General features: G+C 39.7%; 1 protein-coding gene across 11 annotated transcripts in view; it reads left to right on the top strand.

Moving 5' to 3' along the window:
• The window catches only part of LOC124146271 (serine-rich adhesin for platelets-like), a 99813-nt gene that overhangs the window by 24555 nt on the left and 62143 nt on the right, over positions 1-13115 (top strand). Inside the window, exon 1 of one of the 11 annotated variants that reach the window (XM_046516486.2) lies at positions 3467-3599. The exons of 8 other annotated variants lie outside the window; for them this stretch is intronic. The gene's annotated coding sequence lies outside the window, so the exon portion shown is untranslated. Of the gene's footprint in view, positions 1-3466; positions 3600-11046; positions 11180-11822; positions 11957-13115 lie in introns of those variants that run through there. 2 more of the 11 variants (XM_046516488.2, XM_046516490.2) reach the window with 2 other exon arrangements.

Below are 13115 nucleotides of genomic sequence, written 5' to 3'. Positions count from 1 at the left end.
GATATTAATGATGATATTGATGATGATGATACCAATGATGATATTGATAATGATGATATGGATGATGATATTGATGATGATGAAACTGATGATGATATTAATGATGATGATATTAATGATGATGATATTAATGATGATATTGATGATGATGATACCAATGATGATATTGATAATGATGATATGGATGATGATGATATGGATGATATGGATGATGATATGGATGATGATATTGATGATGATGAAACTGATGATGATATTAATGATGATGATATTAATGATGATGATATTAATGATGATATTGATGATGATGATATGGATGATGATGATATGGATGATATGGATGATGATATTGATGATGATATGGATGATGATATTGATGATGATATGGATGATGATATTGATGATGATATGGATGATGATACTGATTATGATACTGATTATGATACTGATGATGATATTGATGATGATGATATTGATGATGATGATATTGATGATGATATTGATAATGATGATATGGATGATGATACTGATTATGATACTGATGATGATATTGATGATGATGATATGGATGATGATATTGATAATGATGATATGGATGATGATACTGATTATGATACTGATTATGATACTGATGATGATATTGATGATGATGATATTGATGATGATGATATGGATGATAATGATATGGATGATAATATTGATAATGATGATATGGATGATGATATTGATGATGATGAAACTGATGATGATATTAATGATGATGATATTGATGATGATGATATGGATGATATTGATGATGATATTGATAATGATATGGATGATATTGATAATGATATGGATGATGATATTGATAATGATATGGATGATATTGATAATGATATGGATGATGATATTGATAATGATATGGATGATGATATTGATATTGATGATATTGATATTGATGATATTGATGATGATGATGAAACTGATGATGATATTAATGATGATATGGATGATGATATTGATAATAATGATATGGATGATGATATTGATGATGATATTGAAAATGATATGGATGATGTTATTGATATGGATGATATTGATGATGATATTGATAATGATATGGATGATGATATTGATATAAATGATATTGATGATGATGATTGTACTGATGATGATACTGATGATGATATTGATAATGATGATATGGATGATAATATTGATGATGATGATATTGATAATGATGATATTGATAATGATGATATTGATGATGATGATATGGATGATAATATTGATGATGATGATATTGATAATGATAATATTGATGATGATGATGATATTGATGATGATGATATTGATGATGATATTGATGATGATGATGATGATGATAATGATGATGATGATGATTGAGTGAGTGAGTGAGTTACGCTGACAAACCTAGAAACATAATCGGGCGAACCAGGATTCGGACCCACAATCATAGGGTTCTGGCGTGCCGAAGGGATGCAATTCTGCACAGCAAATCGCGGCATCATACACATGCTCATGGGTTTTGATACTAAAGTAAAACCTCCACTCTATTACTTCTGTCTTTCCAGACACACTGCTGACACGTTGTAATATAAAAGAAAAAATGTTGAAGAGGCACTCACTCACTCACTCACTCACTCACTCACTCACTCACTCACTCACTCACTCACTCACTCACTCCAGCTAGAAGTGCTGATGAGATGCACAATGTCTCCATGTATTACCAGGTGACCACTCCATGACCATAGTATCGACTGCACAGCCATTGTGTTGCTGGTTGAAACGCTCACTTCAGTTGGCCATATGGATTGTGAATGAAGTGACCCCTAGATTGACATGGCCTGAGAATGACCAGTCAGGTGCCCCAGGTGCCCTTGACCAGAGCAGTACTATCAGATTACAACTCATTATAAGTGTTAGGGAAGCGGACACACCGGTCATCCTGTAGCAGCCCATGGTCAACACAGGTCTTTGTCCTGGGGTCAAGGCACACCTGTAATTAAGCTTCATTTAAGGGGATAATGTTTGTGAAGGGAGCATCCGTTTGATTTTTATGGAGGGGGGGAAGATGTTTTATATGAATAGTTTGTTCAGAAATATGCCAAAAATGAATAGCTTGTTGGCATTAATGCCAAAATGAATAGTTTATTTTGTGGAAAATGAACAAATATCAATATTTTGGTGTTAATAGTAAAAATGAATGGATGTTCCCTGAAGGTATCTTGTTTCATTCTTTTGGAAATTGAAATAAATATCTTGAAAATTGCAGAATGTAAGTTGGAATCAGAACGGAATTAACCCTTTATGACCGATGACCTTTCTGAGAGGCTGTTTTGTTGACTGTTGCTGGAGGTGGTGTTTTGTATCAGTAGATGTAGCTATTTCCTTTCGGATACTCACAATCCCACTTCCCAATTCCAAGCTTCAAGCTATGTGAGGTTGATCAAGATCAAAGTTGTGAAACCCATCAGTGGATTGAATCTGTTAAAGGTGTAGTGTCCTTGGTGGTCATGGAAGAGTGGGGTCCCTAGAACCCCATGTTTAACTTACTCACTCACTCACTCACTCACTCACTCACTCACTCACTCACTCACTCACTCACTCACTCAATTGCTTATTTACAGACCATGCCGTTATGTAGCTGGCATATTTGCTGAGTGTGGCATTAAACAACACTCACTCACTCACTTGCTTAGACCACCGTCATATTGCTGAGTGAGGCATTAAACAACAAAAATACACTCACTCACTCACTCAGTGTGGAAATGATACAGTGATAACAGCATAGTGTTATATAAGCATGAAGCTGTTACACCTGCGAGATAACACTAGCTGTATTGTTATCCGGGTGATACAGTAATAAGCACACAGTGCAGAATGTGCAAGATAACTGCTGAGCCATCGATAACAACACCAACTCTAGTCACAGCTATATTGGCATGGATGGCATCAAACTGTATTCAAAGATGTATCTGTTCTATATTTACGTTCTTTTAGCAACAAATAAATTATATAATTTATTCTTATATTTTGGTTATATGTTCTGTTTACGTCGAAGAATAATTAATGATTCTGTTGCAGAAATTCCGCGTTAATTACCTTCGCTCAGTCATGTCTTTCCTACTGAGAGTAATTAGTACAATGCCTTGGTCAGTTGGGCTGATCCAGCAGTGGTCACTGCGTGTCCGCTTATCAGAGGCCCTGAGACTACGCAAACACAACTTTTGTTTGTCCATGTGCCTGCATATACCTCCCCAAGACAAACCTGGCAAGAAATGGCTCCCAATGTTTCAATAACTCTGTGGAGATGAATCCCACATGTCAACAGAGGGATACATTCAGGGCCGGTGGTCAGTGAGTGGGAGGGGGGCCATTGTGTGGGTGTGTCCACTACACACTGTTTGCTGTCCTACCACCGTGATCCATGCTGCGCTCCCTCCCTCTCTCTCTCATTCCATTCATGGCCTTTCCCTTGTGGGGCTGACACCCACTCAGTAGTGACACGCTTCGTTTGGCCGGCCCTGTACACGCTGGAAGCTCCGAGCAGACGCCAACTTTCAGTCCATGGATAGGACAATTTCGAACAAAAGGTAACATTTACAGATTGGTCATTAGATTAAGTTGTGTAAAATGTTATTGTTTCTCACTCTGACAGCTGATTTCTTCCTTTTATGGCATGTTAGTGGTGTCTGCTTGGGCTTGGCCTGAACTCATCAATCTAGGTCATCGTGGACCGACCAAATCGCAGAGAAAGCAGGCTTTTCAAGGTGATTTCTGGGCTTGGGGGAATATACCTGCTTATAGCCAATGAAACATGATATATGATTCATATCAATGTTACTGGTTAGCGTCTGGAATATAAGGCACAGATTACAATGTTGACCCATCCAGATGAAGGACAAGAGTTGTGTTATTGTATGCAAATGGAGTTTGTTTTGGTCTCAAATGTTAGTTTTTTGTCACACTATGGGTTGTATTTTTATGTTTAGTGTCTTGTAAATGTTCAGTAGTGTCAATAAGTGTAAGATATGCCAGATTCAGATGACATTGGGTGTCGTTGCCGTTAATCCTGAACAAAGAGTGAAACCTAGCATTGTGTGTTTCTGTTGCCTTGTGGATGGGGCTTTTGTGTGGGAGCTTGTCTTTCTCAGTGTTGTGACTCGCAAGACATTTTGAGTCAAATCTATTATCTGAGTTCAGAAAATGTATCATTTATAAAGCAGAGAGTGTTTGGATAATATTTATATATAATGTTTTTTTATGTAATATTTGTCTGACATTAAAACTGTTCCAATAACATGTATATCAACTGGCTGTATCACATGTAACATGTATATCTGACTACTGGTGCCCCTTGGTTGCCATGACAACCTGGGCCATGTCTTCACCACTGTGTCCCCATCAATGTTCCAGGTTAAATACCACGTCCCCTACAACCTATGCTATTGTAAGATGCCACTAGTTGGATCAGTTGGTCTTTCTTAGTGACTTTGTATATTGTGTGGCATTGTATCCTCACTGTGCGGAATGTTGTTCATTATATCTATCACTGGTTTGTCTGGTCTAGACTCGAACATTTACAGGCCACTGTCATTTTGCTGAGTTCAAACATCAAACAAGATTGCAGCGTTGTTAGGTTGTCATGACAACCACTGTTGGGTTCTCACATGTGATGTATGACAACCACTATCAAATTCTCTCCTCTGAGGTTGTCATGACAACCACTTTCAGCTTAATAATCTTAAACGTAACCTCCACTCAATAATTGTGTCGCCAGTGGTGTGGAGAAATCTTGAAATCATACAGTTACCAATTGATATACCTGGGCAGCATTTGACTGAGGAGTTTCACTCCTGTAACCCCTCCAATTTCAAAATGGCAATGGCCCCATTGCCCCTTGTCTAGACCTATCATACAATGGACTGGTCCATCAATCATTACGATAGAGCATTTTGTTAAATGAGACTGGAGACGTCACTTTATTTATTTAACATGTATATGGGCAGTAAATATTATATATAACTACATCAAAACATCTGAGGGATAAATACTATTTTTTTAGAAGGAAGTATATGTGATGATGTAATCATATAACATATCTTTGAAGTGAATGAAGGGAGGACAGTTTCCTTGAAATTGGTTGATTTTGATACATGTAATTTATTACAAGCTAATTATATAAGGACATGACCCCATTAGGTTGGGCTCTGCTATCCGGCATGATAGTGGAAGTTGAAATTTAGACGAGATGTTATTTGGAAGAAATGGTCGCGGATCTGGACTGCCAAAAAATGAGCTTCCTGTTAAGCGAACCCAATGCAGCAACTGCTGCTCTGCAACAACCGTTGCCAAGCAACCCATGTGGCTTACCAGTGTTGCTATGCAGCTTGTGCCACCAGGCAAGTACCATTGCCAAATATTGAGCAAGGGCAACTATTGTTGCCAAGCTGACCATCCGCTGTAAAGCGGACATTAAGCCTACTGCTGTAAAGCAGAATGGATACATTGGTTCCTGTGGTAAAACAGGCAACAGTATCCCATAATTTATAATTTGGGATGTATCCCAGGATGCCAAATGTAACTTGTAATGCAGTCCACCAGCACCCCGCTCTTCCGCCATGTTTTGTTCATGAAGACATCATTATATACAAACTTAATGCTCCAGTAAAGTTCCGCCAAATTGACAAATGTAACCGGGGACACGGGTGGCCTAGTCGTCTAAGGCGCCGCGATTCGCTGTGCAGAGTTGCGTACCTTGGGCACGCCAGAAACCTATAATTGTGGGTTCGAATCCCAGTTCGCCCGGATTATGTTTCTAGGTTTGTCAGCACCATACCCATGCTCGTGGGTTTCACCGAAGTGGTAAACTTCTGAGACCTGCATCACTTCGGGCTTTCCTCCCACATTAAACTCACACGCCGCGATATAACTGGAATACTGTTAAAAGCGGCGTTAAACCCAACTCACTCACTCACAAATGTAACCTTGAATAACCAGTAATTAAGGACTACAGGGTGGGTGCAACTAACGGCAGATGAATTCAAGACTATACAGTTTGTGTTGTATTGCTGAAAGCTGAGGAGCCAGTGCCACGTGAGCCGATGCAACGCCACAAGATTGACATAGTAAATAATAACCACTGCTCCTAGACCGGACATGCCAAAAACAGATCTAGCTCAGAGACAGTGGCACCATGCAAACCGACATGTAGACGCACAAGATTTAGGTATTTAACTGTAATAATAATCATAACAACGGTCACAAGCCTAAAAACAAGAAGTAACAAGAAGTAATTTATCTAACTCTATGATTAGCTTTCTATTCGACTCCCATCAAAATACATTGATAATGCATACAAAATATGTTTTTGCTGAAAATGAATAATCTGTTTCGAAGGGGAATTATGATTTATGTTCAATGCGCATTATGTTTTGCATGCTGTGGCGATAGTAAGTGTTGTTGCGGAATTTAACGGATATGACCAAATGTGTTCAATTGCCGATGCTGTCAGTTCCAATAGCAGCTGTGTGGCTGTCGCTGTTACAGCGATAGTTACTGCATTCATATCGCATCTGAAACTATTCCCTTGCACTTGGCAGCTGTAAACATGATATTGCTTACATTAATTCTGATAATGCTTCTTTTCATTGAAATAGATAGGCGGGTCTGTACAGCAAAACAAGGACTGGTTGGCTCGGAGTTAGTTAACTGTGTCTGAGTGGGGTATTCATGTTAAATTTTGGCATGGTGTCTCAGTGGGCTAATAACTATAAAATCACATTAGTCCAGACTAGTACAAGCAGCCACACACACACATGCATGCACGTCCCTTTATAAGTGCAATAATCTTGGATGTGATGTTAAACCTCATTTCACCTCACCTCACACAGGAGACAACCGTAATGTGTATATTCACAGCTGATTGCTGTGATGGTTTCGCCAGTAATGGCTATAGGTGGTGACAAGGTCAGGCTCGGTGTAAGCTGATGGCTGTGGAGATAACACTGGCACACTGTTGCTGGTAGGTGACCAATAATTGGCTCTACCTTCCATGGTTCATTAAGTAACTTAATGGTTTCCCCGGTGTATAAACATGCGTATACCGTTATGTCATGTCTCCTACATGATGCCTGTGGTAGGTAGAGTTGTCATTGTGATCACCTTACCCTTGCTTGGGGTCATGCAAGCTTTAAAGTTAACATGATGGTTATAACTGAAATACTTTTCGACCTGTGAAGATCCAGGGTAGAATAAGGTCTTCAGCAACCCATTCTTGCAGTAAAAGGCAACTATGCTTGTCGTAAGAGGCGACTAACGGGATTAGGTGGTCAGGCTTGCTGACTTGGTTGATGCACGTTGTTGTATTCTGTTTGTGTGGAACGATGCTCATGATCTCAATCATGGGATTGTCTGGTCCATACTCGATTATTTACAGATCGCTGTCATATATCTGGAATATTGCTGAGTGGGGCTTTAAACAACAAAGAAAACACTCACTCACTGACGATGACATTTACCGAAGATGGATAGCTTTTCCCACTGGGTCATTTTACTTTGAACAAAGTTGAATTTAACCTGTACTTGCTGTATGCTGTCATTTCTTGAAAATGAGACAAATTGTACATTTTTATATCCGTCTGTGGCAATCTTTGAATATTCACTGTTACAGAAAAATCACTCACTCATGGAAATTGTATTTGTGCACGTGTTCCTGTGTTGCCAAACATAATTAAAGGATTCAGATAGTTATTTCTGTCGACAGTAGAAGATTGTAGGGCTGGCTACCAATATAGATCATAGAGATCGATAATAGCCAACTAGATATCGATCAGTTATCGATAAATATCGGAGAAGTTACTTTAATCAAACATGCAAGAAAGTCCCAAAAGAAATCAACATATTTTACAGTGACATAGTGAGCAGTGACATATTTACACATGGATTACTTTGTGGACAGTTGCTTTCAGTCTTCGACAATTAACATGATTTACAATAACAAGTCTGTTTTGGTAAATCTATACTTTATTTCATCACAATAGTTTATGTAAATTGATGACAACAATTTCATGTCGATAATCATTAATTTTTCTTCCCATTGACGATAATTCTGATTATCGATCTTTTTAGCCAGCCCTAGAAGATTGGTTCATTCATTCAATGTTTTTTGTCTGTTCATTCATGACTGTCGATCACAGGAGTCTGACAGACCAATTGGCCTCCCAATCCAGTCAGTGTCTGTTTCTGAGCAGATGGAGCACATCTAGCAGACGTGAGATATGTTTTGCATCTGGGATGTGTCTGGTCCAGACCATCTTGGTGTAGTAATCTTCTCAGGGTATTGATTACCTGTACAGTGGGAAGTTACTGCCTGTAAGATTACTATGGACGCATTTCCAAGTTGTTGTGCGCCTTCCGTCTTCCATACAGATGTCACAGGTCCGGCAGCTCTCAGGTAATCCTTGTCTAATGGTCAAAACAGTTGGTAATGTGGAAACTGATCTGTAAATTGTATGAGAAAGAACTTGACTTTGACAATTTGGGAAGATTTTAGATTTAAGTGGATACAGTCTTTGGTGAATTTTTTTCAAATCAGTTGTGAATGCATGACACTTTTTATGGATAGCAACTTCTTTTATTTTTTGTCGTGACGTTTCAGAACTACTGTTTGCTCCTTCAGGTGAATGTTCCCATGATGAAGGAGCAAGAAGTAGCTCTGAAACATCACGACAAACAACGAAAGTTATTCATGTTATTCCAACTTCTAAATGCCTGTCAAAGATTTAAATCAATTGTGAATAATCAAAACAGCTTGATGCCTTTCTGAATATGTATCAAACTGACTTGTTGCTGCTAATGCCCCATTGTTTGAAATTACTCACTTGAAGCAATGTTTTGATGAATGGCATCTATGAATGACTGAATATTACTACCCCTTTGGGGATGTAAGACATTTTGTGGATTTGAATGCTTCTATTATGATGTACCTTTTCATCCCCTTACTTCCTGTTTAGGGGTAAGGAGATGGGTTGCCAAGTCATAAAGGCAAAACAATTCACTGTGCAGAGTTGCACCCCTTGGTGTGCCAGGAACCTATGATTAAGCTTGGTTTTGTACCAAAGTAGTAATCATGTTAGACTTGCATCACTTCAGGCTTTCTTCCAACATTAAGCTGACTTACCGATATAAATAAAAGACTGTTCAATGGCGCACCATCTTACTCATATGACAAGGATCAGTGTTCATGCTATCAACCACTAGTTTATTTGCACAATGGCCTTGGGCATTTGATAGGCTGCTATGATATTGTTGGAATAAGTCTGGCTTTGGCATAAAACTCCATTCACTCACTAACTCACTGACTCCAAGCGGGCTGACAGATCAGTGAAGCATACGAAGCGCGAGTCCTGAAGGACTGAGCTATCAGCAGAGGCTATCTCCTCCGTAGGTGGGAGTGGCACAAGACGCTTGTTTGACTTGACAGGGATCAAGTAACATGTCTCTGAACATACTCGACATTCCACTCCCAGTAAATCTGTCAACCAAGCTATTTCGAAATTATTTATACCAATCACCAAATTCTATTGATACATGTACTCCAATCTTGGTGATTGTTGGCTCTCTGTTCCAACAGCCTCTTTGTTCTTGAGGAGTACTGAGAACATTGCAACAATAAAGACTGCCGTTTACTCCAGGAGTAGACACTGGGTGATGGTTATAGTTGTAGCGTATAGCCTCCTGAAATATTAGAGTTCTCGTGTGCCACATTAAAAGAATATTGGTCCTTTGTACTGTGTTTAAAGTAGACTTGTCTTTGTACTTGTTGAGGCAAACTTTATCAGCTGGTTGGCCATGTGAGGGGACTATATGGAGTTTATTAAACAGTTGTGTTTCTTGTTTGATAATTATGTAATTTATTTCAGTCTGCAGATTCCTTTAATGTAACCAAGTATTATAGTGAGTGAGTGAGCGAGCGTGTGAGTGTTGTTAGAGTTGTTAGAGTAGAGTCCAGGTGATGTGAAGGTACAATAGGTCTTCAGCAACCCATGCTTGCCGAAAGAGGCGACTAACGGGATCGGGTGGTCAGGTTCGCTGACTTGGCTGATACATGTCATCATATCCCAATTGCTTGGATTGATGCTCATGATGTCAATCACTGGATTGTCTGGTTCAGACTCGATTATTTACAGACGCCTGTCATATAGGTGGAATATTGCTAAGTGCAGTGTTAAACCACAAACAAAGACAAAAGGGTAGATACCAGAGTAACTCTTGACCCTCGTGAAGGGTCCCTAGCATTGCAGCAGGAAAGGGCAGAAAAAGTCTATGAACATTGGTGCTATAACATACCTACAAGTCATTGGTTTTGACTTCTTTCCAAAAGTCAGCGGGAGACAAGGTGACTATGTAATGACTTTGAAGGTCCTGATAAAGGTAGATGAGACAGGAATCGTGGTTGGATTCTGTGCAAGTGATGCATCACGCCAGTAGACCCAGCAGGTCCGTGAAGTGATGAATGAGCCCATTGATCACAGGGAAATTACCTACTACGTTCTTATGGAACACATTCTAATGATTACATCCTATTATATTTTCATCCACTTATACATTGCCATTACCGCCACCCTAGCCCGTCATTATCCTCAAGGTCGCCAAGGTCAACTCCATTTCCGTCTATTAGACGTGTTACACTCGGATACATCAAGAGTGCTAGCTGTATCCATCTCTTTCCTGATAATGATACTGTAATTTCAGTTAACCATCGCCGATCATGGCTGAAGTGAAAATCAAATGCGAGTTTCAAAGTGTACGTGGCTGAATGCTGTTAGTCATCATTCTTACATTGTCATTACTGAGTAAATTTAGTGACAAAAAGGTTAGCATAAAAAGGTCATGTGAACTTTTAAAAAAATATGATGAATCTTTGAGTTCTTGTCATGGAGAGAATATTCAGTGGTTTATCGTAGTTTATCAATGCCAAACTAGCCAGGGTTTGCGGAACCAGCTGCTGGTGAATGTCTCCCCGTCCTAGATGTTATATTGGTAGGCCAGGTTTAACTGGCTGTATAAATTGCTCTTTGCTAGCTGAACCTGGCACACGAGTTTCGACCTTTTCGAGGCGGGGGACGTCCTGGATGATTCTCCCTTGTCACCATACCACACGAAGTTGAAGGTAAATGGCTGTTTCCTATATTGTATGTAGAGTCAAAGTAGCAGCTCTCTTCTTGTGTGTGAAACCTTCGACTGATTTATGACCTGTGATATATGTGTTTATGGGGTGTTGAGGATTTAGCTGATTGTTACACAATGTAAATGGTGTGTCTAAGGTTTATAGGTCAGTGCCTTCCAGGACTGGTGTAGATACTGTTAATATTACCTGGTGTATAATAGGTATAGTCTCTATGGGATGGGTAGGATGGGATAGGCTCAGCAGGGTTGAGGATGCACTCCAACCCACAATGATGCATTCTGTTCACAAATATGCCCTATATTAGTGTTTGGATTATATTCAGGTTATATGCTAAGGGTGGAGACATAAAGTATAGATAAAAATATGTCGGTCGTGGATCTAGGAACGCTTGTATGTCCATCAGCTGTGAATGTAATCCATCATTAATCTCAGATCACTGGTCACACATGCAGATTTACACACCCTTAGAATAGGGAATATATGCTCAACTGTGATATCCAGTTCAGTGTCAAGTACAGGGAAGAATAATGTGTCAACATGATTGACAAAAAGGTGCACATATTTGTATGGAAGGTGGAACTCGATCTGGATTATAAAATGTGAAGCTGTTGAGACATGATAAGGACCCGGCGATGTGCGGCGGAGTGGAACGTCGCTCTTGTCTGTCGTGTGTCGTATTGAGGGCAGATGCTCTGTCGCAGTAGATATAACACCAGTAGTGACCGTTTGTCTTCAGTCCAACATCTGGGATTGTTTCAGGTGAGATAAGACAATTATTGTTACCTGTCTGAGCTCGTTAGGGGATGTCAGCTTGTTCTTGGGGAAACATTGCTTTTAGGGTTGGTGACAGGAGAGTTCTTGACACACAGGTAGCGATGATGTTTGACTCGCATACGGTGGTGTAGATGATGTCTGGCACACGTTGAGTGGGATAGATGACGCTAGGCTCAGATACAGAGGTGTAGATGACATCCGGCTGACAACATATTGGAAGGTAACGAGATTATGGCCAGTTTGCAGATGGGAGGTGTCCCTCGTCGATCACTTTGTCACATTCCAGGTAGTCGACAGGTAGTGAATAGTTGATTGCTTTGTATTTTGGATGTCCTACCTGTATAGGTATATAGTTAGGCAGGGTTAGGATATTCATAGTTAATGTTAAACTTGACCTATTTCATTTGCTCTGGGTGGTTATTTACTTACTTCACTGGTTTGTCTTTCCGATGTAAATGTAGATTTACGAGGATTGTGTTGTTTGTGTACAGTCGGTGTGTCCCTGTACCCAGCTGTGTGATGTAGTGGAGGATGAGGCTGTATGGGGAGGAGAAAGGAAGTGCTATGTCTCCGTGGGGATGCATGACTTTAACACAAATCTATTGAAGTTACAAGGGTGTAGAGTGTTGGTTCTAGACTTAAAGAGTCTGTTTGAGGTATCTATCAACCTGTCCCACATTTCTTCAGGCTATACAAAACAGATGTGTGATGGGGATATTTTTGTAATGTTATAGAATTGCATATTTGCATTATGGCTTTGAAAAATGATCTCTGGGAGATTTTTTAGTTATGTGGCACTCCAGGATGAATGCTTGAATCAAGTTACACCAGCGGACCTGTAATCTTAGGCCCAACACTCCCATGCTACAAGGTAGCACTGTCCCTATGCAGGGTTAGAACTAAACTCAAAAGCTTTGTCAGCCAAGGTAATGATAAAATGACCTTGTAATGTTAAGTGAATGGGGAAATTGGGTCATTTGTACTAGCCAACAGGAATTTATAGTAGCCATGGGCTAGCGGGCTAGTGTTAAGTTGTAACCCTGGGCCACAGTGTCTCTGTGTCTCTGTCCCAATACAGGCATATGCTAGGGTTGATTTGTCAGAACAAGCTTGTGATGGTTACAAGACATTTGTCATTTTGAGT

This window comes from Haliotis rufescens, unplaced genomic scaffold (assembly GCF_023055435.1).
Source record: "Haliotis rufescens isolate VD_foot unplaced genomic scaffold, xgHalRufe1.0.p SCAF_2, whole genome shotgun sequence".
Lineage (NCBI taxonomy): Eukaryota > Metazoa > Mollusca > Gastropoda > Lepetellida > Haliotidae > Haliotis > Haliotis rufescens.
The sequence above is the reverse complement of the archived record's forward strand: the minus strand, read 5'-3'. Positions and strand labels throughout refer to the sequence as shown.